General features: G+C 34.3%; 2 long non-coding RNA genes across 2 annotated transcripts in view; one reads left to right on the top strand and one right to left on the bottom strand.

The window, feature by feature from the left end:
* Window positions 1–844: 844 nt before the first annotated feature.
* LOC116652785 lies at window positions 845–20,528 on the bottom strand. The gene is made up of 3 exons (XR_004305997.1): window positions 20,216–20,528; window positions 18,012–18,159; window positions 845–1,035 (listed from the first exon to the last, which is right to left on the bottom strand). It is a non-coding gene; the product is annotated as an uncharacterized LOC116652785 (long non-coding RNA).
* Window positions 20,529–20,634: 106 nt separating this feature from the next.
* Window positions 20,635–24,642, top strand: part of LOC116652787 — a 62,044-nt gene continuing 58,036 nt past the window's right edge. Inside the window, exon 1 of the long non-coding RNA XR_004306000.1 lies at window positions 20,635–20,712. This is a non-coding gene — a long non-coding RNA (uncharacterized LOC116652787). The remainder of the gene's footprint in view (window positions 20,713–24,642) is intronic.

Raw genomic sequence — 24,642 nt, 5'->3', positions numbered from 1 at the left:
CTGCAGCGCTTTGTATAGAATCTGTGGTAGCTCATCTTACATAGCTGAAACTTTTTCTCACAGGCTTAAATGAGATTTCACTGAAGGCAGAAAGAATTCTACAGTCAGCTTGGTGCAGACCCTGAAAATCCTTCTGGGTTGTGGGAAGGTTAACCAGAGGACTATTCTGATCCCTATGCATTTTAGACAATGCTGTTTAATGATACCAAAGTCTGTAAGTATCTGGTGTTTCCTGACATCTCTGTCTAGTTGAAGACTAGAAAGTCTTGTTAGCGCAGAACTTTGTTAATATGCATTCCTGTATATACAAGTCTATATAGTGAAACAAAGGCAAGTGTAAAATTATCTTGTGCTTCAATAAATGTTTTCCTAAGAGCTTTCCATTTTGTTTTATTTCTCTCCTTCTGAAATCCACTTTGACGCCAGAGAATAATACCATCTAACGGAGGGCTAAAGACCAAGCCATACAAGCACACTGTGTACAAAGGTAATTGTCTTTGCTTCCCAGTGATAAAACATATGAAAGAAATTACAGCTTTTCCCTGTTATTTGTGGGGCTGATCCAAAGCCCACTATTATCGATGGGGAACTTTTATATTAGAAAGTATATAAAAACATGAGTAAGGAGATTTGTGATGCAAGGCCAGCATTTTTGAAAGCATTAGGAAAGAAATTTAGGACATGAGCAGAAGTAGAAAAACAATCAAAAAAACTCAGATAATAAGTTACAACTCATTAGCAGAATCAAAATTACCATCAGCAAGCACAGTATTAATTTACTATGAATACAGAAGATAATAAAACACACACACACACATACACATATATATATTTAGCTGTCATGACTCCATGGCTGAAGAAAGATAATTTATTCACTGCATTTCATTTAGTTGTAGTGTAGCGGCCAGATTGAATATTCTGAAAATTATGTAGCATTTAATCTTGACGATAGCCTTGACTTAACCAGGAACTATGCTTTGTGATTAGGAAACTCAGACATTTTCTTTATATTCAGAATCCAACTGTTCTAAAGATCTGAAAAACAGAACAAAGAAAAACAAGTTTTTAAACCAGTCTGGCAACCTTAATTAAATCAATCATCCACTCAAATTCAGGTATTTGTAACATCAAGTATTGTAACAAACATCTTTCTACAATAACAGTTCAAGGAATATTTGTTTTAAAAGCACTTTGGTAAAAATTTCAGTATTCCTCCCTCAGACTGTTCTGTAAAGAATGCACTTCTAGTTATAGAGTATAAAAAGGCCTGAATAGTCACTTATGGTAACTCAACATAAAAATAAATTTAATACAAGTAAAGGCTACCATTCCTATTATAGTCTTGTGTACTACCAACAGACTTTTAAATGAGAAGAGGCACTTGCATTCCATCTGTGACAAAGCACAGAACAACAAAAGCACTGAAATATTCAGTTGCTTACAGTTTGAACTTCCAATATACTTGTAGGTCATGAAGAATTGAAACCCAGACTTATAAGTCCAATAGAATAAAGAGCTCATGGGAAATTGATTGAAAGTACTTCAAAGCAAAACTATTAAGTTTTTTCCTGCTTTTCCTAGCTTTGTGTCTGGGGAGAATATACTCTATCTGTAAAGGTAACTGGAATTTTTGCTGAAATACCTAATCTTGACCTCATTATCCACTTTCTCTGTATAATTATGATGAATGATTTTCAGTTTAGTAGACCTAGCAATTTACTTGTTCTTACTTTACTAAGCAACATCATTTTTCTCTTCCCTAAGGAGAATATAATTCAGTGCTGAAGACAAAGGTATGGTTCAAATCTTAACAAAGGGAGGGAATGCATAGTCTATACACTTAATCAATGAGATTTAATAATTGCAGATTGATGAATAATCAGTTAAAGTACTGTATGGGCTCCATTCCTGCACACCATTAGCAGGCATTGACTGCCTTGGTATTGCCAAAGCTGAAGTACTATTCAAAGATTAGCTGAGTAGTGCCCACACATTAGATCTGATGAAAGACAGGCTGAAGCCATTACATTCAGATCTGATGATGAGAGTGAATCTCATAAATTGATAGTATGGTCTAACTTCTTATTAATATCTGATCAATATTATTGTTCAGACAATAAAAGGCAAGCACCTCTTTTCTTGATAGGAATAAATAGGTGTTTATTGTTTCGTACAGAACAGGGATTTTACATATACAACCTAAAGGTCTATCATTTCTTATCAATGTAAGTCTTGTATATTCTGCAAAAGAACACATAGTGAGCCAAAGGTGTAAAAAGTCACACATAATTGTGTAGTATCAGACCTCCAGCTTCGGAAGAACCGAGTAAATTTTTAGAGTTTAGAATAAGACAGATACACATATTATTCTTAGAAGAAGCTGATGAATCACTAGCAACTATTTACTAACCTAAGTTAAACAACATTATTTCAGGTACCTTGATACATTCTTAATACATATATATAGATTCAATACATCAGTTTTTCTATGACAATCCTTTGAGGGTAACAGTTGCTGAAAATACAAAGTACATGTAAATCACCCAAAACATTGAGATTTACTTGCTGAAAAAAATACATTTCTGAAAGAAGTAGTATGATATGTTGAGGCTGAATCACTCCCAGTTGTGCTATCTTTTACTCTGCAGCCTATTCTGGAAATAGGAAAGATAAATTGCCAAAATATGAATTTAATCCCATCTATAAAGCAAACAGTTTTTCATTCCCTGTGCAGTACTAGCCTACATGTACTTCCTATTTTTATAACACTGCAAACATCTATGCCATATTGTGACTGAAATACAGTTGACTTTGGATGAGCAGATAAACAGAAGAAACAAGATTTCAGAGAAAAAACCTTACCCAAAACCTTTTGAGGAAGCTATTTTATTTTTTTTAAATTATTTTTTATTTTTTTCTTAACAATGAATTGCCAATTCTATCAATACTAAATAAGTTCAAAAATATATTCAGACTGGCATATGACCCTTCTGTCAGAAAAGATGATGCCTGTGTATTTCACAGAACACCGATGAAATTGCATTGAGGGAAAAGAATAGCTATAAGAACTGTGAATTCAGTCAAAATATTGCAATATGGAGAAGACTGCTTATGAAGACAAATGAAATAAAGATTTCTCTAAAAGTTTTAAACATTTTTCATATTTTATACTTAAGTTGTGTGCAGCAGAAAGTTGTGTATTTGCCAACAGTCTTGGTACATCAGCTCAAATGCTGTTTTACCTTGTACAGGGCCATATGACCACACTGCAAACCAGGCTGCAGTCACTGCACTGTGTCTTTATTCCTGGGATACTCAGCACTGCATTTTGTGATAATTTTATAGTGATTTAAGAAATATTTTATAGAACAACATATTACAGAATAATAGGAATTGAGCAAATAAACATATTTTTCAACCTCATGCTACAGAATGAAAACATATTTCTTTAATTTATTTTACTTCAGTAACCTAATATAATCTTGAATAAATAATACAGTTTTGTTAAAAAGTTTTAGAAAAAGAGAACTTTTTTTTTTTTTTTCCTCATTTGCTGAATAAGGAATCACGGAATCACAGAATCACAGAATCAATCACAGAATCATAGGGTTTGGAAGGGATTTCCAGAGATCACTGAGTCCAATCCTGCTGATTTGTACTGTAAATATTCAGTGACAAAAAGCACTAGAATTCCTGGGATCTTCCACTGCCAGTAAATATTATAATTTCAAGAGACAGCTATGGGATGACTTGTAGTTTACAGCAAGTTTACTCTCGGTCTTTGGAACAGAGACATGAGGATCATTGTTCCTCTATAGTTAGCAGTCAGTGAAAGCTTGCCAGCCTGGTCTGGAAATTACTTTGTGGCTGGAAAAAGCATTGACTGCGCACTTATTTTTTAGTGCACAAGACCTTGAAATGTTTCCAGCTCCATGAGATTATATTTGTTGCACTATGCAGGAAATAATAAAAAGTTTTGATGTACTCTGACAGAATAGGAATGGTGCTGATATTCATATTCTGTTTTTATCTACATGTATCAATACTGTAAAGCACTCTTCTTCCAAACTATAAAAGATTTAGCATGTGAGTAAGTATATTTATCCAATAAAGTCCATAATGGTAATTAACTGTTCAGACTCTCTTAATTAAGCTGTTTATTTTAAAGGACTCAAAAATTCAGATATTTCCCTTTGTACAAAAATGAGAACAGCACAACAGCAAGGACTTGAACTTGAATTTCTCTGACTTAAGCAAGTTTCCTGCTGAAACATTGCTTTGGTGGATAGTGGTTACATAACATAAATAATTAGAAAAGAAAAAAAAATAATGTATCTATATGTATGGTCTTGTACCACTTTACATACTCTGTAACAAATACCATCAGTTTCTTGATAACCAAGTTGTTCAGTGTTTGGGGATCTTAATAGATGTAGGAACCTGGTGTTCGTATGTCTTCTTTGTCTGTCTTGGAGTATTGGATGAAATTCAGGTATTTTACTTGAACATGAAGTTCTGAAGGTATAATATGCTACATAAGACTGTTTGTTAAGCTAGAGATCTGCAGCCATTAAAAATGTCTGTGAATCTTGTTGAAGAAGCAGGGAATGTGATTCCTACTCTTTACTCTGTGGGCCATATAGAGCCATTCAGGGAATATAAACCCTATAATGTCTTAAGAAAGTAAACTCTTTACTTACAATTACTTTAATATAAATAACTTAAAACAGAACAAAACTATTTGTTTCTCAACATGTTGAACAAACCATTTTTTTCAACCAAACATTTTTAGAATTTTCTAAAAATGTCTTAAAAATCAGTTTCATTTGCTTCTTGTATATGAAGCAAACAACTTAAAGATGTTACATGTACAATGAAATACAGATTTAAATGTCGCTCATATCTGTAGACTGCAGAAAAAGAGCTTCTTAAGGCCTGTTTATAAAATACTTTAGATGTTAGTGAGTGTTTCGTGGTTCTATTGGAGATATTAAAATGATTTTAAAAGATTCCTAACAGCTTCTGAGTAACTGTCAGAGGCAGAACAGTTCTCTTCAAGAAGCAGAACACTTGTAGTAAAGAGTATGGACACTTTTAGAAATGCTTCATTTAACAAGACCTAATCTTGAGCATTCAGAATTTAGATGCATTTAGAAGTCTGAGATAGATGTTATGCATATATATGTGATCAACAGAGAGAAAACAGCTTCAGAATGGGAATTCTAACCTCACATGTTGGAAAGAGTCTGCAAGATACCCATATCTCATCACACATTACAAAAGCAGACTTAGACCTCATTTGTTCCACTATGGGCATTCACAAATAGGCGAGATAAGTCTCGCTCATTTAGACAGGAAGCTTTATTTATATAGTATTGAAGTGTCAATTTTTTTTTTATTTTTTTTTTTCCCCCCCATTCACACAACTGGAGGTCCTTGCTGACTTTGAGTTAAAATATATGAATTCCTGAATTCTATTTATCTGTTGCTGTAGTCTTAGCCTAGCAAGTAGCTCCTTTAAAACACATTTCACAATGTACTTAAATGTTTGGATTAGACAAGAAATGTAGCACTGAAATCCTGTATTTAAGGTTGTTCTTAAATGCCTGGGATTTCTACATATGGATGGGGTGTATTATCAAATTCAGTGCTTTATATATGCCTTTGCCATTCCCCTCTGCATGGACCTAAATAAATCATTTCCATTCTCTCTTTCTTCACCACAGTGAGATACTGCTGCTGATTACTTACAAGGCTGTTTTTATGATTTAGTAATTCTTATGGAACATTTTAATACGAATTATTGTATAAAAATCATAAATAGAACCCACCTATATATATTCAGTTGGGATTCAAAATTGATCAGCTCAGTTTTAATACTCTTCACCCAGCTGCTGTGTTGTTTTACTCTCTTGCATGAAAATATGTAACACAACTACATAGAATTTATTAAGATCATAGAACCATAGAATCACAGAATCATTAATTTTGGAAAATGCTTCCAAGAACACCAAGTTCAACTGTCAAGCCACTCCCACCATGCCCAAAAAAACCACTTCACCAAGCGCCACATCACCACAAAGATGTTTAATAATGGGTACATAATAGACTTTTTTACTACTGTTAACAGGCTAAACAGAGTGTTTGAATTTAGGAATATTCAAAGTCTCTGCCTACAGGGAAAGAGTAATTAAAGTGAAAAGAGGTTTTAGAGAAAGGTTAAGCATGCAAGAAAAATATTTTCATACCACTTAACTTTCTGAAGTAGAGGAGGCTGATATTTGTGTTACTTCATTTCAAAGTTAGTACAGATTTTCCTGAGCAGACTGGCACATGCCTAATAATTTCTGTAAAACTGCAAGGAAATCTCCCATTCCATTTTGCTTAGATAATATTTCTTTGAACTGGTTTCCAACACTGAACTCCATTCATAGTATATTTAATTCAAACAGAGTTTCCACTGTCTACTACAGAGGGGTAACTTGCCCAGGTTTTATAAAGTACAGCATATGGAATTATAATTGTTACTTGTAACAACTGGTGTATAAATTACATATACTTTAGCAAAGACCTTTATCCTACAAAGTTTGTTGTATAGCTAAATTTTGCAATCTGACAGAATACCTATTCTTATATCACATAAAAAAAAAAGTTGAAAAAATAAGGAGCTTTTACTTAAAATAGAATGTGCGTTGCAGGAAAAATGTTAAATTTTCACAAATAATGGAAACAATCTTGATTAAGAATCAGTGCTGGATGAATTAATTCATTGAGTAGAAAAAAAATATTATGTCTCTAATTTAACTCCCAGTTTCCAAATGTGGAAATTGTTGTTTTTTATTCAAGACAGCATTCACAATATGCAAGGTAACCTCATGTACTTTCAATTAGATGTGAATGCCTTCTATTATTTATCAAGAAAAATATTTCATTCTTGTTTATATGCTAGCTATAAACATCATAATATCTAAACTTTTGATTTAATCTATTAAAACAGTTTTTTAAAGTAAATATTTCTTTCCTGGTTGGTTTGTTGAAAAGACATCTGTAATAATAAAAGATTATCCAGGTACAAGATGAGCTATTTTGGAATTCCATCCTGCCAGTCAGGGATGCCAACAAAACTGCTACTGATTTGATGTAGAAATCTCTGAATATTTTTAAAGTATTCAGATTAAGTAAAATATATAAAAATGCAAAGCACATGGGGAATATATGATGGTGAAGCAATATTTGCATTTAGAAAGGTCTGAGATCCCATTTTTTAATTCTCAAAATGAGATGAAAAGCACCAAACAAACTCATTTTTGGTATACTTTCTTAAAATATTAGCTAGTTTCTTCTTCAGTCATGCAAAATTAGTGTGAGTGAACTGCAATAGGAAGAGCTAAGTTTCAACCAACTGTTCTTTATTATGCTTTTTTTTTTTTAATTTTATTTTTTGATTCTGCACTCTAATTCTATTCACTTTTTGAAAGGTGAAAATGAGAGTGAATCCAATTCTCTCATCTTCCAATGGCACAATCCAGAAAACAGTTAATTCAATTCCTAAGTGCCATTGTGCCAGTAGAGCTTTTATTTATAAAGCTTTCTGTTTTCCCAGAGGGCTCTGAGCAAATTTTGAGAGGGATGTCACAGAAGCTGAATACCTGGGACTGAGATGAGTGGATACTGTTCCTCCTTTATAGTCAAAAAGCTAAAGAAGCTTCCCTACAAATTTACTCATTTCTGTATGTAATTTGAAGTAGAATGGGTGCAATAGCAAAAAAGGTTTGTTTGGAAAATATTATATGCTTCAAATTGATGTTGAGTACTTTTCTATATAAATCTACATAGTCTATGTATAGATTTCTAAAACATAAAGTGAACAAAAATCCATCTCAGAGAAAACATCCTTCCTTCACAGAGAAAAAAAAAAAATCCTATAGGATTTGAATATACAGTAGAATTTTAATAATGATTTCCTAAAATATTTCTTTATTCCATGTTGTTTTTTCATGATAGAGAAGAAAAAGATATGTTATTTATCCAGCTTATCTTCTTAGAGATAAATATTTGCCCTTTCAGATTTTGGCTTGGTTTGCATCTTTTCTTTATTGTTAATACTTTTAGAAAACGTTGATTGTCTTTACCTGCATAAAGACATTACTTTTGTAATATTTTCCCAAGCAGAAATTACAGTTTCAAGTCTTGTCCCCTAGATTTTGTTGTCTCTCTATTACTCTGATCAATGAATCTACTAATTCAAAGTGGTTCCAAACTAGAAGGATAGTATGTGATATTTCAAAGCTATTTGGTGGATGCAATATTGTTAGATTGGCCACAGCATGAGGTTTCTGGTTTACAGCTCTCTATCCAAAGCTGGTCATGAGCAGTGTCCCCAAGGCTCAGTCTTGAGACTGGTACTTCTCAATATCTTTATCAATAACATAGATAGTGGGATTGAATGCAAATTTGTTGAAGACACTAAGCTGGGTAATCCAGCTGAAGGAAGGGATGCCATCCAGAGGGACCTGGGCAAGTTTGAAAAGCGAACCCACATCAATTTAATGACAAATTCAACAAGGCCAAATGCAAGGGGTTGTGCTTTGGTTGGGACAAACACAAATATGTGCACAGACTCATTGAAAGCAGCCCCACTGATGAGGACTCGGGTCCTGGTGAATTAAAAACTGGACATGAGCCAGCAGTGTGCAATTGCAGCCTGGAAGGCCAACAGTATCCTGGGCCATATCAAAAGAGGAGTGGCCAGTAAAGCAAGGGAAATGATAGTTCCACTCTGCTCTGCCCTTGCAAGGCTCCATCTGGAATACTGCATCCAAGCCAATACAAGAAAGATGTGAAACTGTTGGAGTGGGTCTAGAGGAGGCCATGAAGATGATCAGAGGGCTGGAGCACCTCTCTTGTAAAGAAAGGTTTTGTAAAGGAAGCTTGGCTAGTTCAGTCTGGAGAACAGAAGGCTTCAGGGAGACTTCATTGCAGGCTTCCATTATTTGATGGCAGCGCATAAGCAGGAAAAATTTTTATGTGGCCTGATAGTGACAAGGCAATGGGAAATGGCTTTAAAGTAAAAGAGGGGAGGTTTATGTTAGTTGTCAGAAGGAAATTCTTCACTCAGAGAGAGGTAAAGCACAAGAACAGATTGCTCAGAAAAGCTGTGGATGCTCCATCCTGGGAGTCATTCAGGGCCAGTTTGGATGGAGCACTGAGCAGCCATATTTGATGGATAGTAATCCCACCAAAGCAGGGGGCTGAAACTAGATTATCTTTAAGGTCCCTCCCAGTCTAAGCCATTCTGTGATTCTTTGATCATCAGCATTATATTTACATTTTATTACTCTCTCAGTGACCTCTGGGAAACAACAACAACAATAATAAAAAATAATTAAAAAAATAAAAACATCAAAGATCATAGAGATCATAGCAGGCACTTTGAAGTATGATGCTGATTACTTACCAATCTTTTTTGGATTAACTGTGCATTGCTAAGAACACTGTGGCCTTCTAATCTATAAGAAGTGTAGCTTCTCCTGTATTTGGAAGATTATGCCTGAGCGTAATCTCCCCTTTCAACATGAGCAAATGTTGCTGAGATCCAGAAAACAAACACCAAAAGTAAGAATTCATTAAAGTTATGCAGTTGTATTTGTTTGATTTCTTCATTCTATTTCTTTAGCAATCATGAAGTCTGGAAGGGGTAGGAGATGTGCCATAACTGAAGATCTACCCATTCTTAGACTCAATTTTCTACTTTTTAAAATAATAAATAATTAGTCATGAATGTAATAGAGTCTGTATACATGAAAACATTCCATAGTTTGGTAGATTTGAAGATGAAGCCTCTGTTGAAATAGTCATCATCCTAGTTAGTCTTTGGGAACTTTTTTTTTTTTTTTTTTTTTTTTGCTTTCTGTATACAGTTTAGTCAAAGCTAAGCTCAAGCAGTTAATAATATCGTGAACTGGGGATAGCTTGAACTTTAGGACATTTAAAATAGGGTCATGTGGGTTTTAGAAACATTAGATCCTTTGTTATTCATTCTCTTTAGTATTTTAGTAAAGATTTTAAGCTGACTCTTAGATTTAAGATTTCTTACAGATATCAGATTGCAGGCACAGTGGAAAGCAAAACAGTTATTGGGTGTTATCCATTAAGAAGAATTCAAATGGCAACTGTTAACAATCTATAACACTAGGGTAGTTGTGGGCTTTTCTCTATGTCATAAAAGGACCTCAAAGTTACCATAAAGCTTCATTCACTTTCAGTGTGATAGGTTACACATGTGATGGTTTATTTTACAAGAAAAATCTGCATGTAAGCTGTAAAGTGCCTGAATGCTTGAATTACAAAAAGGAAAAATAAACAACTTCAAATAAGGGATCAAGTATTCCAGTATTGCTGCTATTATGTCATGTGACTTTATTTTCCTAAAAGCATTTCAGAGAAATGCCCTGACAAATTAAGAAATTTAACCTGTTCTGAGAAGATCTATGATATTCCAGTCAGGAAAATATCCCATTCAATGGATATTCTTCATAAGTCACTCCAAAAGAAATGCCTCACATTTATGTCAGTCAGCACTGCAGGTACAAAGAGCACAATAACACCTTTTGATAGACCAAATTCGCAGATAGAAAACTCTGTTTTTCAACACAGTGATGCATTTTCACCACTGATGACTTCATGCCATGCTCATAATAGTCTGCACCAGCAGAGGTGATGCACTGTTGCTGTCACTACTGCTGAAATGCACCACCCACTGCCTCACTGTGCTCACGTTCACTGCTTGGTCTCCAAAAACGTTCAGCAAATGTAATGAACGTCAGCGGGTGTTATTTTTCCAAATGGAAGAATTCAGTCAGACACCCTTGCTTGACACACTTTCATGTCAGATGCTATTTTGTCAGACCGACCCCCTGCTACCATCCGTCACACAGAAACAAAATATACTGGAATACTGTCAGGAAAGTTCAACTTCTCCTGCCATACCACCAGCATGCGATGCTTTGGGCCAACATAATAAAAAAGAAGCATTACTTTTGGAGCAGCCCCCATTGTCTGTAAAAACATATAAAAACATTTTCTCAGAAATCATTCCTGAATCATGTATCAACTTAGAATGTAATTTAAAGCTATTTTAATTTCCTACTTAAATTATGCATTACTTTTCCAAAAGAAATTGTTTTTCATAGTTCTGTTCATCTGGGTTTGCACTATATGTACTGAAGTTGCTTGGGAGAATTATTACAAATTAAAACAGTTGTTTTCTTGAAATCTTTGTAGGCTTTGAGGGAACCTGTCAAGTCAGGGACTATAGAGCTAACATTTATCTCAAGATTTTACTGCAGTGCACTGCACACTGTGAAACTGAAGATCTAGTTAAAGATGTTATTCTTAACATTAGATGTGTTTAATCGATCACACCGCAGAAAACTATGGTACAGCAGTAGTGCAAAGTAGTCTGCTTCCAGCTGTTTGGTTTGTAAATCAAAACCTAATACTGAATCCAGATACCTGATGAAACTTAAACTAAGCAACATCTGCATTACTGAATCAACTGGTATCTGTCAGCAATTCATTTAAGTAAGTATGAACATTTTCACCAGTTATAAACACTTTACATAGAAAACTAAGGATCTTTGTGAATATCAAGTTTTAGAATGTTACATTTTTTGAAATATAGGAGATCTGTTTTTATTATTTTTTATCAATATGCTTTAAGAAAGTAAGAAAGTTTGTTACATAAATTATTTTTTCTCAAAAAAATTATCCTAAATGATTTTTTGTGAGTCCAAACTTCTGAAGGTATTTATTTAAAATATATATTTAATCTTATTAAATAATGGAGCACCAGTCTCAGTAAAAATGAAGAAATTTTACGTTCTGCACTAAATTTATCTGTTTAATCAAAGGAATCCAATGATGTGCAGGAACAAATAAAAATTAAATTAAAAAAAAAAAAAAAGGAATGTGTAAGATCACAAAAAATCAAAAAGTATTGAAGTATTGTTCTCAAGGTAGAATTATTTTCCTTATTGCACAATACCTTTAATGATCCACGTGATTAGATGCAGGTTTTTGCAGACCATCAGAAGAAAAGTATCTAATTGCCCAAAGTTCCCACCCAAAAAATTGCTTCACATTGATTTTGAGGAAATAGTGCCACCTACTGAGGCAACGTCTTCCATTTCTGCAGCACCTGAGAACTGTCAGAAAGACAGATTTAATCTAGCTTTTTGAACGAGAAAAATCTGTCACTCTTTGATATTTGAGTAATATTCTTTTGTGCATTTTTATTATTATTATTATTTATCTTTTCTGCCAACTGCTCTTAAATTAAAGGCTAAACTGCTTGGATGAAGGCCATATCTCTTAATGGATTTGTGCACTCCAACACACAAAGCTCAGGACACGGCTCCAGGCTCTCAGTTAAGAAAGGGAGTCTGCCCTTTCCAGCTGAAGTTTATTGGCAAATACCAAGGTTTTCACAAATAAGTAAGCTAGGGGATTTGTTACAGCTTAAGTAAGTTAAAATAAAATGTATCCTATGCCTAGCATTGATATATAGGTCAATTCCATGTTTGTTTTCTTACCAGGCTCCCAGGAGACAACAGAGGATCCAAGTAAAACAGAAATACAGAAGTCTTGTCTCAATTTAGAATATTTTACTGCACAAAATTTGCAGTATTCCTTGAAGTTATAAAATGGCCTATATCTTTGCTATAAGTCCAGTTAGGAAACCTATAAATCAATTAAAAAATACAAAGCAAGTGGAGTGAAAAATAAATATTGTTCTTAAGATGTACATTTTTATCAAAACAATTCACAGCCAGTTCAGGGCAAGCTATGCGATGGCAAAGACAACAGTCAATTCTTCAGTTATCCTTTCAATTTAGAAGAAAGACAAAGACCCAGTGTGAAAACAGCTGTGGGGTTTGACATCCTTAAAAATTATTGAGGCACCAGAAATGAGTCAAGGTTACGCTTTGATTTACACAGACAGCAGGGTTGAAATACTCACTTCACATTTCAGTGATTGAATGTGGTCTCTGAATTCATCATAATAAGTCTTAATAAAATACATATTTTTAAGCTAGTCAGTGAAATCTTTAGAAAAAAATATCATACAGAGAGATATTTGAAGTTCTCACTATTTGTTCTCACAGTTGTTTAAGTTTGTGCTAAGTGTACAGTCATTTTCAATTAGCCTTTCTATTTCATTTGCAGGAATGTAAATTGAAAATAATTCTAATGAAGTTCATTTCAGTGTGTGAAATCATGTAATTATTGCTCTGAAGAGCACTTGAACTGTAGTTCTCAATTATAGTTCCGATATTTTGCTAATCCATCTATTTCTTGAGGTGTCAAAATAAGTGTCCAATTAAAACATTGCCCATGATTAATGACTGTGGTATTTGAGTTATAATTTGCTTCCACATTTTCTGCAGTTAATGATGGATGAGGAAAGCCATTGAGCAAAAACTCCTGTCTTAACCAGGAGAGAATGTAAATCAGTGTTCAAAACAAAGAGGAATGCTCGCACCATTTTCAGAATTCATTTTCTAATGGACAAGAGAAAAAAGAATCAACACATTTACAGGGTATTAAAAGTTAGAAAAATAATACTGCTTAATTTGGGGCTAATTAACCATAAATTTACATCCAATCAGTCTATTGCAGAGTAAAATAGAAACCAATTTTTCTGTCATTTGCATTCATAGCAGAGTCTGGATTGAAGAAGAATATTGGACTCAGAAGAGTTTTGGAGTTTTGCATTTGCCTGAGTGAAACTGTCAGTAAATTAAACGAGTAGTATTGAGTTCCAAATTACAGTTTGGCGCTATGAAATTCTTGGTTGAAAACTTATATGGAGCACACTATAATAGACTATATTTTATTTATGCAAAGTGCTGCTTGGCAAATAATTTGTCAATTGGGAAATCCAAATATCATTTAAAAACAAATATGGAGGTTTGTTCAGCAGAATATTTTCCCTTTATTTGAAGAAGGTGATACAGAATTCAGCTCTCTGCTCTAGGACTAGCAGACAACTTACAGTCTACATTTACATTTCAGTTGAAGCACATGCAATGATACAACTAAATCTCCTACTTAAAACTGAACAGTCTTCATGCTTTGTTGAGTCAAGACCACTCCAGAAGTTCAGACTGGTTTTGCAAAAGATCAGTGAGAAAATGGACAAGTAGTGGTTATAGTGAAGCTTTAGAATAAACATCTGTGCATATTGTTTTGGAAATGTCTGTCAGTGGCTTTGGAAAGTCCTTGCCTGACAACAGAACCATGTTTTACCCTAGAGCCTAAGCTGCACAATTACTTCAAATAGTAGATTTTGTGATAGAAACAGAGGTCATAGAATATAACAAGATAAATAACAGGAAAATATACTTTTTTAAAAGTAATGGTAGAACTCTAAGGTGCAAATATCAAGTGTAGGGACAGATAGGTTTCAGGCCTTCTGAGTCTAGATGTAAGAACAGTGATTACCTGTAAACAGAGGTAATAATATATCATTCAAAATTCTCTCAGGACCATGAGAAATGCTGTTGCTTACTAATTTCAGAAGAAAGACAGTGTATTTTTCTTTCTTCTATAGTGCATGTACATTGCCGAGTGTTATTTCTTCCTACCTATACGTTTCTTCCCGTCTCTGAGTATCTTTTCACCAGTTCTCATGTCTATCATATAGACAGAGCATCACAAGGATGCTTCTCATTCTAAGAGGTAATTTATTTTCTGTATTCAGTAATAGCTCTTAGAAGATAAACAAACAATTAGAAAGATTTGTGGAGTGGAATGGAATGAACCAGAATGGAGAAGGATGGACAAGCTAGGTTGGGAACATAAAACTGGTCCTGCTTTCCCTAATATCTAAGATAATCAATGTCACTGTTCAAATGAGAACATCAAAATCAGAATTTGAAGGGAAGAAATAAATATGAGCCTCATATATATGCTAGTATGAGCACTATCTAGTTTGTGCTCCTGTAAGATTCTCAGTTGATACTGGAAACAGTGTTCTACTAGATGGCATGCTAAGTCAGATTTTATTACAGACACTACAAAACAAACAAGCAAAAAACAACAACAACAAGAAGCATCAAGAAGTGTTTAAGGAGTGGGGACTGTAGTAGCAACAAGACAAAAAAGTTCATCATAAGCAGTCATTCCCCTTTGAAATAGCTTGCCCTGGTGTCATTTTTCAAATGTCACTGGCCTAGTAGAGGAACAGCACCTGATGGACTTCTAAGCACATTTCTAGATGTGTACTTTTGTGAAGTTTTAATTCTTTTTGTATAATGTATTATAGTTATAGCTTCTGGAAGTTCTCATTCTTATAAAGTCCACATAAAGCCATTATGATGGACTTTGCAGTTTATAAAACCCACAGATTTTATAAAGCTGCAGGGTTTTATTAAAGTGTAATTAGACTCTTTTAATTCAAGCTTTTTCCTGGCTCTGGTTCTGAATAAAAGTGTGGGGAATCTGTTAAAAGGGAGTGTTTTATTCTTCCTTGATCATGGAGGACCTGAAAAATAATGATCTTGATCTAGAACAAAACTTCTAAGGTTTAGTTAGGTCAATAATATTTGTTAAGCCACATCGTACAGATTTTGCATTTCCACTGTGATTACAAGAGTATGAGTTCTAATAAGCACATTTGTATGTCTTTTTTCAGCTTCAGTCTATACAGTTATTGTTTGGTATAAATAATAGTTTAGTCTAATTTCAAAAGGATTGTTAAAACAGTCATAGAAAACTGTCCAAAAATGCTTAGGAAATGAAAAACACAATAAAAATAAGAAACATAATATTCAAGTAGAACTAGAAAGTAACCATTATCTAATGTTCTTAGCTTCATCTGTACACAGTGAATTTCCTGCTCCACTTCTTGTAAAGGACCACAGCATTGATAAATAATTATTCCTCATCATTCTAGAGGAGTCATAACTTATAGCCATAGTGTGGCAATTTAGTCAAACACCACTACTTTTCAAGGCATGAAGTGGGTTACACCTCTCCATACAACAGAAAAGAGGAAATTAAATAGGACAGAAATTTCTTCTGCTATGCACTTTTAACTCCCACTCACAAGAAGTTTTGCTTAATGCCAGAGAAGCAGTAGTTCTGCGACATATGGCGTGTTCCAGCTCCTACTGAAGTCTACTGAGTTAGATCATGTTCTTAAAATGGGCTCTGAACAGGCCGCAAAGAGCATAGATCAGCTCCTTATGAAAAAGTTTCATTGTAGTCTGGCATTTCTGAGCTAACACTTCTCCCCCCACCTTCTCTCTGAGGGTCCAATAGCAAGCTGACCATCTGTGTATAAAGGAGAAAGCTTTGATATGTATGAACCGTTTAGCTTTTACTCAGCTTGGAAGCACTCTGGACATTACTGCAAAATTCTCTCAGAAGATCTACCATGGCAGTTTTATGAATGGAGACCATTGTAAATTTATACTTTGAAATAGCATTTATGGACAGCATTTAATGATTAAAATGGGAGTCAACTGGAGCAGATATCTTGGAGAGGCTTTCTGGCTCATGAATAGTGATCTCCAAAGTGTTCCAAATTTTATTTTTCACTTCAGAAAATGACTTCTTGATTTGAAGAAATTTGTTTTCTTCCACTGTACTAATGGAATAAAGTAAGCAATTGAACAAAAATATAAAAAATAAAAAATAATAATAATAAAAAAGTGAGTGTGTGCTAAAAATAATACACATTCATGAGTGAAAATATGTACAAGTTAATAAATATGCAATTAAAAAAATACCAAAGAAACAGAAAAGCATTATTTGTTCACATCTATATCAACATCAGTTCATTCTCTGTTCTCTTTTCTCAGGAAGTTTAAAGAACTGTGTTTATTCTGACCTTTGAATGGTAGTTAAATGCAAAAGGCTTTACTTGGTCCCAACAGTGAGAAAGAATCTGGGAATGAAGTCTTCATTGTCTTCAGATGGAAATCTGCTGATTCTCTGGCCCCATTTGTGGCTAGGTTTCCCTTTGGATTTCTGGGGTTATTAACATCAGCCAGAATAAATAAATAAGTAAATGGTAGAAGGAAACCTGACTGAGCATAGATGTTAGTGGTATCTTGAGGCTTTTTTTTTATTTCTTAGTTACTCGTGTTTTTGCCTTTCTTAGTTGTCTGATCCAAGTTCTTTACTCTTTTCTTTACAGTTTTTCCAGCTAAACATCAATGCCTGTTTTCTTCTCGGAACTCCTCTCCCCTTCTCTCCTTTATCTCTGAATCCTTTCATACTTTTCTTCAACTTTCTTTCCATTTCTTCCCATCAAGCAAAATGATTTCCTATCTTCAGATCTTCTGCATGGGTATGTTGCTATATATCTTTTGTCTCAGAACTGGGTGCTTATAGACACACACTAGTTTGTAAAGGTGATAGGGAGAATGAGAAGAACTAGTTTTATTAGATCTGTATTAGAGGATATTTTGTTTTACAAAGTCTTTGATCTAAATCTTTGTCTACAGCCTGTGATGCATGGTGCAAGAATTGAATGAATGAAGCATCTCCAAGTTAAATATCTTCATCTTCTCTCATTCTCAGAGAATAATATTTTCCCCAAACTTTTTCACTTTGCTGATTCTATGATAACAAACACATTCTGATACCCAGAAAAAAGTAGCTTCTACACCAGAAATGAAGGAAGCACAGAACCATCCTCCATGTGACATTTGTAGGACATAATGAAGAAAAGAAAGATGCAGTTGTGCTCGTTTGCTCCAAATCTAATCATCTGTTGTTCCATTAACTCCATTTTTTTAAAATCCAGATTATTTGAGTATATAACAGACATCACTTTTAATTCAACATAAGTAAACATTTCCAGTATTTCTTTAGTTAGGTATTTTTATAACACACCAGACTTACTTAACAATTCCTGCAACATAAAATTTTACATTCCTTAAGCTATAACATTGCTTTCATAATCTTAGCTTTTCCCTCAGCTGTTCATATTGCATTACCTTGATAGCCTTTGTGGTTATGGAGTTTGATTCCGCAAGTCAGTCATATTTCATTATGCAGAGACACTTAAGCTATCTTCCTGAAGATGTTCTCTCAATTATCTTCAAATTTTATAGTGAATTGCTCCAATCTCAAATTACAATATCACTGTTGGCAACAACAATTTGAAGAAAGTAGAGGGACGCATTTATTAAAAATGAAAATTATTTCAAACAAACAAACAAACAAACAAAAAATCCACATACACACACACTCATTTTCCACTTTGTCCTTAATATTCAGCAAATAATAAAAGAAAAGGAGAATTGTTTAATATGTGGAAGGATATCTTGTGTATTCTCCTGGTGGAGGGATGGAGGGAATTTATAACACTGGAGACTAACACAATAAAAAAGCCTGAATATTGAATCTCCTTTGAATCATTTATTTCTACCACCAACCACATGTTAGAACCAAGCCAGGAAGTGTCAGTGCCAGTCTCAAAATGAATGTATGCCTCAATATAATCCGAAATGAGATTGTGGAATGTTTTCAGGATCTAGCAACAGGGTAACTAGAAGGGCCAATTAGTAAATTAAATTAGTGGCTTAAGTATGCTATAGATCCAAAGAAAACAGTGAAGTTAAATTAGAAATGAATTCAAAGCTTTTCCTCAAAGCGCAGATAAAATTTGATTGAAACACTGGTACGAAGCAGCTATTTTTCTGTTTGACTTCAGTCTAGGCTTTCACTGAGTGTTTAACCCATCACTGTATTAAAAATAAAAGAAAAAGAATCACAACAATTTTCCAGGATGTACACATATCATGTTTATGACCAAGTGCTTTGTGTTCACATATACATATGATTTATTTCTTTCAGATTTTTAGTAGACACAAACAAAGAAATAGTAAATTCTTCAGATGAGATTCTTATATATCATAATATATATATAATATAATATATATATATATATCATATATCATATAATATATATATATATATTCAAAAATATCATTCAGACTGAAATCTTATATCTATATATATATATCAATTTTTACTTTTATTTATTCATTTATTTTTAATTTTTTTCACCCCCAGCAAGAACAAAGTTAGATACAAATAAAAATCTGAAAAGCTCTGGCTCAATCAAGCACAGTACAGCTTCTGAGAAGAATGTCTTCTGTGCTTAAACTTGAAACTGATCTATGCTCAAACACATAACAGTTCTTGATAAGATACCATGTGATTCAAAAGCTGTTCAACTGTGGGAAATTATGCTTAAAAGCCTGAGTGCTGTTTATCCATCAGATTGTCTCTGCCTTCTAGCAGAATTAGGTGAAGAAGGGAAACAAAGTTGCTCAAACTAGAACAGTCTCTCTTGTAGCTTTTCCAAAATTGTTTGTTTGAAATTATAAAATATTTTATTCCAACATTTCTGAAGTCATTAAATCCAGGAAATCGATACAAAAAATATGCAAACGATTATATGTATAGTTTTCTTTTCCCTTAATGAATGGATTAAGTTTCTCCTCCTTCATTGCAGTACGGTAGTATTTTTCATGCCCACTGAGATATTGGCAACACTTGCAATTTCAGTTACCCTTCTTAATCAACAGGAATTTAATCTGATGCCTCAATTACCCACTGCCTTATTCTACTGGAAATGTTTGTGCATTCCTCGATTGCTGTGAGTGACGAGACCACACACAAAATAAAATCAGGCTAAGGTCAAAGAAAGGGAAAAAAGAAAATATAACCCTATCCCTTATGCTTGTTGTGTATCTTAGGCTGAGCAGTGCTCAATGTACTCTATTTCATAAATTAATCCTACTTGAAATTGGCAAAATCTATTATTCTGAATGTGAAAAAAAATGGTGACAGCAATCTGTTGTGTGTTCTTTGGATTTTTAGCTGAATCTCAGATGTTCTCAGCAGATCTCTGCAGATTTATGGCATCACTATGGTTTTCACTCCCACTCCCTGAAAAAGTAATTCTTAAACAAGTAGCAACCTACAGAGCAGAGCAGGACTACTCCTTCCTTCACCCAATAGCAATGCTGGCCCTCATGCACCCCAGGGCTCTGTTGTCCTTTTTGGCTGTGGGATAAACTGCTGGCTTAGATTCAAGTTATAGACAATCAGAACCCACAGATCCCACTCCAAGGTCTGTTCTCCAGCCCCTCATCCCTCAGTCTTTACACAGAGAAAGAGCTGTCCCAACCCTGGTGCAGAATCCAGCACTCGCTCTTCTTCATGCAGGTGGCAACCTCCCTTGAATTTATCAAGATTTTGGTTCAGCACCTCTCTATCATCAAGGGAGTCAACACTCCTCCTAGTTTAGTATCATCCATAAATAATATAGCTTCCAGAAAATCTCTTTGAAAGCAGAGCTGTGCAGAATCCCATCGGTGGCAAGTAGGGAATTGTCAGATGATAGCAGCATGGCACAGCACAGCCATGTTTTGGTTGTCATGGGACATCCTTAGGGTCACATCCTCCATGGCTTTATGATGTCACAAACCAACTCCTTGCCAACCCCTATGAGTACAGGGAACAAGACGACAGGACACCAGCCACTAACTGACTTGCATCTTGTGGTCTTCTGGCACAAGAAGCAATTTAGATGAAGTTCTCTCTCCTGCCTCAGTGGATAAGGATTCAAAGAAGGAGCAGTTTTAAGCTGCATTTTTGCCATGTTCTGTTGAGGATCTCTAGAGGGTAAGTATTCTCTCCTGAGTTGTAGAAAGTTTCTCTGTAGCATTGGAATGATCACTTGTGTTGTTTTTTGAGTTTTTTTGGTTTTTTTTTTTTTTTTTTTTGTTGTTGTTGTTGTTGTTGTTGTTTCATGGAGATTTGGAGGAGGGATTAAAAATTATTCTGAAGGATATAGTTTATTTATTGTTGTATGTTTGAATAATAGTAATAAATAGACATTAAATTTGGAAGGGCCATCTGTAAGAAATTTTTTTTTAAATAAATGTCATTACTTAAAGATTAAACCTTCATTTGGCTTCTTAGAGGTATTTAGTTCAGTTTTCTAAGTAAAGAAAGCTTATGTTATCATAGCGCATGCCTCCTTTAATAGGTTTTGAGCACAGGCTGATCTGATATATTTAAAGTAATTAAGGAATTCAAATTTACGAAAATAACTGTTAGGTAGAGAGTATTCATACTGAGATTCAGGATGAATAAAAGCTCATTCTATCCAGGAGAGAAACTGGAGAAACACCACCACCGTGGCTTCCACATGAGTCTGCAAATGAGACAGCACCAATTCCTTGTGATTTTCACAAACCTGAGTTAACAATGGGGAAACACCATTACTGAACCATGAAAGCAAGGACGGCATGTGAACACTGAGTGTCTGAGATGGCTCCCAAAGCACAATAAGAGCCTGAGTAACAGCCTGTGTCATTCTGTCACCTCTAGCATTTATTAGCTGTTTATCATAAACATTATGCTGAATTGTGGTATTACACTTCTGCATACTACATGTATTATTATATAAAATAATAATTTCAAGTTTCTAACTGAAACTTACACCTTTTTTGCATAACACAAATGTTTGGCAGGGGGAGGAAAGACACTTTCTGTGCAACCTACACCTCACCTTGCTTATCTTTGTTCTTTTTCCTTTTTTCCTAGAGGTTTCTCTAGTTGGCTTTAGTTTTCTCTAGTATACCACTTGTAATATTTGGTTTCACTTAGAAATATTAACAGTGGATGAGTCAACTGATATTGCCTTTATTTAAACAGGTGAAGTGCAGATATGAAACTTAGCTGATTAGCAGATGCATTTGACAGTTTTAAATATATATATATATATATATCATTTTCTAAGTTAATGTGAACACTGCATATCCTTTGCTATGAGCTGGGGTTACTCCACAGATCTGCCAGTCCCCAAAATTAGTTTTTTAAAAGGCCGTGTACAAGTCAGTGGAAAACAGATCATCCCTTTAAAGGACTGAGAGAGGCTAATATTTTCAGAAAAGATATGAATGAAACATCAGGAAACAGTGGCATATACGGAGAAGTGATGCTTAAAGGCAGCCTTCTGTTCAGAATTACTCTGCCAGAGAAGGCTTTCACACAGTGCTGCAATTTAGGCTACTGGCATTGGCAAAAAGTTAATTCTTGAATAAAATATCTCCTGGAAGTAAAAAAAAGTAAATATGTGGCTGACATATATCAATTTAAAATAAGAATCAGATTTTGCTTAAAAGTCTGCTTGCATCTGGTTCCCCAATTCTAAGTTGACAAGACAGTCATACACATTAAAAAAATACATAAATAAATCCAAAACCTCTCAATAGGAAAGTTTGCTATTTCTGAACCTTTTAAGCCAACTAAAATCTAAAACAGTCTAGATGAGTTATAAATCCCCCAAAACCCTTACTTCTCCAGTTTTTGGTTACCTGAGCCATTTGTATTCATTTGCACTCTTTTTTACCTTCTCTACCTGCTGTGATCCATCTGCACAGAAAATATAACTTAATGTCAACTGGTAAACACAGCTGCCTCTATGACAGGTCTGAACACTGAGAGTTACTTTTTAAAAGTTTTCTTTCTGAAATATCATATAATGTTTTTCAGGTCACAGAAAGAATTTGGTAAGGTTTATGGCTAGGTGTAGGGAGAAGTGCTTTGCAGAGATCAACAACAGACACTCTTGAGCTAATAATTCAAAATGCAGTTTTTAAAATTTAGAAGGTCAAGAATGTGTGTCAAAATATACCAAAGACGTGCTTTAATCTTACCACTTACTATTTGATGACACCTCATCTTTCCAACTCCCAAAAGCCTTTCAGACATTTAATTTTCCTTTCCAATCAATGGAGATAAACTGAGTTTTACAGGGGTCTACAACATTTGAAAAGGTTGTAGAGGTGACTGAAGATAGTAATGGTATTTCATGTTGTGGCCTTAAAAGCAAACAGAATTGTGTGAACATCTCTTAGATATCTGGATGAGATCCCCTTTAAGTACCTAAGTACTCACCTGACCTCTGTCCATCCTCATAGCCCTCATGTGGGCCCAAAACATTGTGTGCTGCTTTCGTTATGCCTGGCTCTGGCTGGCGCCACTCTGCTTATCTCCTCTTCCTCTATCTGTTCTAATACTAACACATACATTATACTTTCAGAATAATAATAATGAACAGGACAGTATTAATTACTTAAGTGTTCATTATTCCAAGCTGTCTGTTGCTTCTGGACCATAAAAACTGAAAATCTACAACAATTTAGTAGAAAAACATTAAAATTTCTGTCTGGAGATCTGTAGATTTACATTACAGGAAGTAGGATGGGGTTTTACAGTTCTTTAATGTTCCTAGTGAACATAGCAATCCTAATGATCTTTTAGATCTCAAGAAAATATGGAGGAATTATAGCAAAAGTAGATTGTATCTAAACTCATCTCAATACACTGTTTTAGAAGCTCACTTTGATTTCACACAACCCTTAAATTTCTTTCAAACAGGATTTCTACAACTTACATCATAATGCAGAAGACAAAAATTTTCCAAAAAGAATTTATTTAAAATTAAATTGATAGGACTTATTTCCTTCCTGTATTAAGGAAAACAAAAACAAAAACAAAACAAAAAACAAAAAACAAAAACAAACAAACAAAACAAACAAACAAACAAACAAAAAACCCAAAAAACAATGTACTGTATTAAGGGATTCAGAGGTGGCTTTTAAATTTATTTGCAAATGTCATAGAAAGTAACATCTAGAGGAGGTAATAGTTGAGTATAAATTTGAATGTATTTCTAAGCCAATATAAAAGCATAGAATTTTACATGAGAATATTCTAATATAGACTTACCAGTCTACAAACACAAGTGCTTCTATAAAAGTCTGTATATTTAGCCTCTTATGCTATAAAACACATATTTTAAAATATACACAAGTCCCCAAGGAATTTGACAGTTAACTGCAAGCTGTATTATATCAACACAGAGCCTCAGGTCAGTTGAAATTCTCCAATATTTTCTTAGCTGCAAAAATCATTCTTTGAGTTCTCTGCAGCTTTTAACAACTGGGAGAAAAATCTAGCATACTATCTGCAAAACTGTAAATACAGACTTTGTGAAGATACCATGATCGTGAATGGATTCCTATTTCTGTCTCTTTCAGCTGTACTTTGTTGTCCTTAGTAATAGCTCTCTGATTGCCAGAACATTTAAGCAGCAATACTTGAAACTGTTTGGAACCTGTTACATTTGAATGTAGCAATTTATCCGGATCCTTGTACTTCTCTAGCAGTGTTTCATGATTTTTGGTTCAGTTTCCATCTGGAGACTTAACTTTATTTATAGCTCTTATCATTTTTACTTTTGCTGCCTGATTTGAAAAACAAGAACAACAAAAGAACAGTAATTTAAAGCTATCATAATAGTAATAAGCAAATATATAGAAACTTGTTTAATTTAGCAGAAGCAGCAAGCTGTTAAAAAAATGAGTGTCTTCTCTTTCACAGAATCATAGAATGGCCTGGGACCAGGCCAAGTACCCATGGACCTATGTCCAAATCTTACTAAAGGATCTTCAATAAACTCTGCTTCTTGCAGCTGTTTTCTTTCCCTTGAATACACCCTCTGTTACCCAGCTGCTTAACGCTGCTGTTGACCGCAAAGGA

The sequence above is a fragment of the Coturnix japonica genome, chromosome 1 (assembly GCF_001577835.2).
Source record: "Coturnix japonica isolate 7356 chromosome 1, Coturnix japonica 2.1, whole genome shotgun sequence".
Lineage (NCBI taxonomy): Eukaryota > Metazoa > Chordata > Aves > Galliformes > Phasianidae > Coturnix > Coturnix japonica.
This window is presented reverse-complemented; position numbering and strand designations above follow the sequence as displayed.